Genomic DNA, 6000 nt, shown 5'->3' with positions numbered 1-6000 from the left:
GTTTTCGTCACGATTACTGCAATTTCGAGGAACGTCGCTAGTTGCCGCAGAACGGACCTCCACGCAGGCCAAAAAATCTGATGCGCGTTTCAGTCGGAAAAGGGAATACGTGGAAGTCACGCCCAAAACTAGCTATATCGCTGAAATATTAGTCACAGACAAAACGGCCGCACATCGGTGCAGCGCACAACGGCACGAGATAACACATTCCGATACCTGCAACCTCGCGCGCAGCGCGGCGCTGTTACCGCGCGCTGGGCGGCTTTGGCGCTGTAGGAGCGGGAAACGGCGTGTATCGCAAAACCCAAGCAGACGGCACATGCTTCTCATTGCGGCGTGCGCTCGCATGGCGGGGACACCATGTTCAACGCACTCGTCTCATGGATGCCACGAGTCCCTATCACTCTGTGTCGCGCTGTTCTGTCATGCGTCTTTCACTTCGTTGGAACGACGTAGTGTCGGCTGCGAGTGCACTATGTGCTAGCACAACTCATGAAGGATGTTTAGCGGCTTGGCCCGACACTGATAACGATTTATCAAGTTGAAGCTGACACCTTCATTTGATTGCCAACTGATGATACCGGTTGGCAGCTTGACTGGGGGGGTATGGCGCATGTTATTCTTCGAGAGTTGGTGTGTGCGAAGTTGAGGCAGTCGGTGATGCTCAGTTCTTGAAGGATTAGTGTTGAAACCAACTGTAACGAAGCCTGCTTCAAAGTTGTGTTCTTTTGTGTGTCGATGTGAATAATTGTGGATAAGCTGTGGTGGTGTCATGCAGACTTCGTATCTTGACGTGTTCGCATCGAATTGACGGACTCTCAAGAAAGTGAGTAGAGCCTCAGGAAGACTGCTTCCACTGTGAGTACCAGAATGACCCATACTTCACACACAGAAAAATACCACATACTTCATTCCCTGGGCATTCCCAGGAGCTCTTCCAGGGGAGGGCAAAGAGCTTTCAAGGGGAGGCAAAGCTGTGGTTTATCCAGAATCTCAATCACGGAGGGGTGTTATAGTTACGTCATTACAGGTTCACATATCATTACCGACATGAGTCTAAAGATTAAATCGCAAGGGCACCCCCTGTAGGCCGGGGGTGCACAGCTGAAAAAGTTAGGGGCTATCACTGAACATTTGAGGGGTGTTAGGGGGTGGTGTATGGGGATCTGGATAAATCACAGGCGAAGCATGCAACCAACGGGTACTAGACGGTATAGAGTGAGGACAATCGAAACCTCTGATGTGCAGAGGACCTGGTGGATAAGATTGAGATTATTGGACGACACCTGAGTATAGATCACCACAACCTGCGAGTAAAGAGCACGCAATTTCAGGTGATCTTGGAGCTCTGAGGGGGGGGGGGGGGGGGCGTCCGATCCTCCTTTGCCCCCCATCGGAACGAATAAGCTCCATTCAAGAATATTGCTGTACAAATTTAATTCGTATTGCGAGATGAAACATCTAAACTAGTCCTGTGATGACGTCAGGGGCGGTGCAGGACGGATTATGACTGAGGAGTTTTTTTTTGTTCGAAAACTTCAAAAACTCAAGATTTAGTTTTGAGCCCTCAGTGTAACGCATGTGGAAATGTAATAGGTAGTTTGAATCTGCAGGCATAAGCAAATTTACTAACGGTGTGAGAGTCCATTGTATTTGCTATGCGGCGCTGTTGTATAGAAAACCTGTTTTTTTTTTGTGCGTGTGGTATGCACATTGGTTCGTACCATCGTGATGGTTTTATGATGTTGATGTTGGCTAAGAAAAAAATAATAATAGGGACAGGTTGAGGATGGTTTGCTTTGCTAATTCATCGATGCATTTCTTGAAAATTTGGTTTCACATTCCACGAAACGGTTGTAACCGTATAAGTCGTGCGTTTTTGCAAAAGCTGGCACACTTTCTGAAAAGCAGCGTGTCTGCCCCCGTCCCAACAAAAGAGGTTGTTTGGGACGGCTACTGAAAATTGCCCTGTACATTCACGCGCTGTAAATCGTCATCGTCATTCATGTAGTTGTTGTTTTACATAGTAGCCAAGCGATAAAGAACCGAAGGAAACATCTGTCTCGTCGCCTCACTTCTGACCACGATATAGGAAACCTGTTGAGCATCATATCACTGTAATCATTCAGGTAAATCATTCATAAAACTAGGCAGTCTGATGTAGACGTCAATGCTTTATTGATTACTTCGTTTGCTGTACCTGGAATATGAGGCGATAAGCACGACTACTTCGCACAGTGAAAGTCGCAAACTTGGAATCTTGCGTGCGAGTTACGATTTAAAAATAGCGTCTGGACACTTTCTCATTACCTCTCCTCTGTGCCTTGCGCAACCAGTTGTTCAGTTCTCTTGTACGCTCACGTGAGCAGTTCATAACGTTGACCGAATCAGTCCGGCCGAATCAAAAGCAAGCAACGAAATCGTCCAGCCACTGCTTTGACAGGTACGTACTAGTTTGACGCGTTTACCTAGGCGCTTGTGTGCACGCGTGACGCCTTCCCAGCTTTCAGATTTCGCAAGGTACTCCAAAGTGTACGCCAGTTATTAGTGTGCTGCCAAGTGCCTTTCGAATGCCGCTTGGGGTCTTCAACGGAACTGCCATATTGCGTGATCGATAGTGGCCATTGGTGGGCGCGTACGCAAGACTTTCGATTTCACCCTGTCGTGTGAAAATGATAGAGGCGTTTGACGAAACTCTTATAACTAACTATACTTCGTAACAACCAACAAAGTTCCAAGAAACACTTTGAATAATCCAACCAAGACTATAACAAAATTTGGCACTAACATTTTGGGGGTGCTGGAAAAATTTGCGTGCTGGTTGGGCAAGTTTTTTTTTTTACATTTTTATAAAGGCAAAAATTTGTGCGCGGTGGTGGGTGCTTGGTGCAACTTTCTGTGTGCAGAAATATGGCGTAATAGAACGACGCATGATGCACGCGGTGTAGAATGGCTCCCTCCAAATATGTTAAAAAGCTTTCACTTACGACATTAATTAGCAAACAGCTATAGGATTTCTCTGTTTATTTATTTATGTATTTCTTATTGCCCACCAACGGAAATAATCCTTATGAGTGGTGCACTTTAAACGAGAGAACGAAAGAAAATACACGTATAATGAGTAAAAACAGACAACACTCTGAGTAAAAAAACCGATGCTAAGCATCGGATAAGTAGCTAAGTAGATCTCGTTTCATTATATGCAGATCTTGAAAAATATCAACATCAGTGTCACGAGCAGAATCACTGAACTCACGCGGTACACGACTCAAGGGACAATGCCGATGATGGACAGAAGGGTAGAATAATATTGCAGAACATGTGGGCCTATACGGCACATGTGACTATTTGATAGTCTATTGTGACTATTGATTTTCCCATGAATAAGCTTGTGAAGGTAGCAGAAATCACGAAACGTCCTCCTCGCTGATAACGAACACACATTAATCCTACGGAGAATAGTATCATACTTATAATAACAAACATTCCTGAAGTATCTATCATACAATATGCCTATGAATAACTTTGCACTCTCTCAATTTTTTCAGTGTGAGTCATATTTAGTGAATTCCACACAACTGAAGCGAATTCTAGTCTACTGCGAAAGAGCGCTGTGTATAGGGACTGTGCGACAACTGGTCGGTGCGAGCGTCTTTTTTTGCCACACTGGAACTGTTGCATCGCTAACTGTGCTAGCACCTAAAAGAACTGTTCATTAGGTGGCCAGATGTTTCATTTCTCGCGATTTCTATCCTTCCAATACCACCGAGGGCACTAGACTCGCAGCGAATAGCGTTCGTGACGCGCGTTCGGCCATTGCATGAGGTGTGCACAACATGAGCGAAAATATTCTGTCTTTTTGTTCTAGTTTCGATGAAACTGAATGAGGACCTGCCAAATGATCAATGATTTACAGTTGCCACTTTCGTGACGGTGAAACGCCGCTGGATACTGTATCACCGTCAAATGCACCGACCAAACGGCAACTTATTTCGAGATAATGATTGAGGTGTTTCATCGCCAGTGCCCAGAGCCGATATTGCTTCCGGTAACCTGGTTGACGAGTCTCACAGCGAGAATGGAAGTTCTACGATGTCCAAAAGGTTTAGCATTTACCATTTCACAACTGTCGTGCCGCAAGCCTACGGCGATAGCCGAGGTAAAAACCCTCTTCTTTGAGGACCTCTTTAGGGTCATTGTATCTGAAGATACTGGGAAAACTGCAGCACAAGTTCAGACAATAAGTTGTGACCTCACGTGTTCATTTGTATGGATAAAACGGACGCACGATGTAGATTTCGGTGACGAAGCTATGTGTGTGCGAAGAGGAAGAATGCAAGCCTCAGTCAAAAACATATTACAAGTGGCTGGAATCAGAGAAATACACATATACAGGGTGTGTGCAGAAAAACGTGACCCGCATTTTTACATGTAACTCGTTGTCTACTTAGCCGAGGAACTTCTGGTTGCGCACGACGGCGTATTTATGCGTGCGAAAGCTACAAAAAAATCCTGGAAGCCATACTCAGTGTAAAAAAATAAACAGGGCGCGAAAACATGCGCTTCCATGCATTAGAATAGGGCGGCCATGACAGTGCATGACAGTGCATGGTAGTGCATTTCGGTCTCAGAAGAGTTATGTGCAGGCACCGCTAGGGGTACTGCGGATGAGCATCCATGTGGGATGATGTGGGACATCGTTTCGATTTATGCACCGATAGCCCCCGTAGCGGCACTTGAACACAACTCTCCTACGTCCACCATGTTGCCCGGTTGTCCACCATGTTGCCCTATTCTGATGCACGGAAGCCGACGTTTTCGTTGTTCCGTATATTTTTTAAGCTTCCACAATTTTTCTGCAGATTTCGCACGCATAAATGCGCCATCGTGCGCCACCGGAAGTTCGTTAGTTAGGTAGGCAACAAGCTATGTGCCTAAATGCGGGTCACGTTTTTCTGCACACACCCTGTATGGCCTTCGCTAGCAAGCCAGGATTTTGTGAGACGTCGAATAACCATCCTCTCGGCGTATCACTTACAGGAGTTTTGACCAGAGAGACGCGAGTGGCTGTTATCCTTACGCACTGTTAGATACATTATAAATACGGTGGTTCCTTCTGTGCAGTTTGTCTTCATCCTCTTCGTTCGCGCCCCAGAAAGGTTCCACATTACTTGCACTTCGAAAATTTGCCCTTCTAATTACGGCGGTCGCCATGCAAGCTACAGTTCCACTTGAGAATGCATAGAACGGCCGGCGTGGTATCACGTCGGATACTTCCAAGACCGCCACTGGTGGCGCTGTCGCGACGGAGCAGCGCCCCCCCCCCCCCCCTTTGGGTGTCGCATGGTCCCTATACAATGAAATAACACAAATGGGGTCACGCAATTCCTTTGTAAGTCGGGTGATTAATCCAAGCGTATACACTGGAGTGTTGCAGATAACACTAACATGCTCGCGAAAAGACAAACCACAGCAAAAAAATTACACCCAGGTAACCTGTTGCATTAACACGATCAACAACAGTGCCATTGACAGTTATACAACAAAGGTTTTTGTTTTCTAGTGAATAATATCATTTTCGTTTTAGTGCTATTTAGAACAAGGCAGTTCCTGGCACACCAGTGCACTACCGATTCAACGTCCGACTGTAATAGCACGCAATCATCCCACGTAGATACGGAGCTGAATAACTGATATAATCGACTAACAAAGGAATACTGACATGTTGCAATGATAACACGGTATCGTTAATAAAGACTAAAAACAACAAAGGACCTAGACTGCTGCCCTGCGGGACTGCATATAGCGACAATCACCCCCCCCCCCATGGCTACCCCACTATGTCAATGGTGTAATAATCGGTAAAAGTGAATGTTTGTTAGTACGATATGTAAATATGCAAAGTACCATCCATGACGAGGAGGATCTTCTCCACCAGCTTGCCTGCGGCCTGTACGCTATTTAATCTAAGTAACATGTACGATCTGTACTACATACTAA

At 45.8% G+C, this 6000-nt stretch overlaps 1 protein-coding gene across 1 annotated transcript in view; it reads left to right on the top strand.

Annotated features, from left to right (window-relative positions):
• The first annotated feature begins 304 nt into the window (after positions 1 to 304).
• Positions 305 to 6000, top strand: part of LOC135378282 (atrial natriuretic peptide receptor 2-like) — a 765968-nt gene continuing 760272 nt past the window's right edge. Inside the window, exon 1 of the mRNA XM_064611266.1 lies at positions 305 to 858. The gene's annotated coding sequence lies outside the window, so the exon portion shown is untranslated. The remainder of the gene's footprint in view (positions 859 to 6000) is intronic.

This window comes from Ornithodoros turicata, chromosome 1, assembly GCF_037126465.1.
Source record: "Ornithodoros turicata isolate Travis chromosome 1, ASM3712646v1, whole genome shotgun sequence".
In the NCBI taxonomy this organism is placed as follows: domain Eukaryota; kingdom Metazoa; phylum Arthropoda; class Arachnida; order Ixodida; family Argasidae; genus Ornithodoros; species Ornithodoros turicata.
The sequence above is the reverse complement of the archived record's forward strand: the minus strand, read 5'-3'. Positions and strand labels throughout refer to the sequence as shown.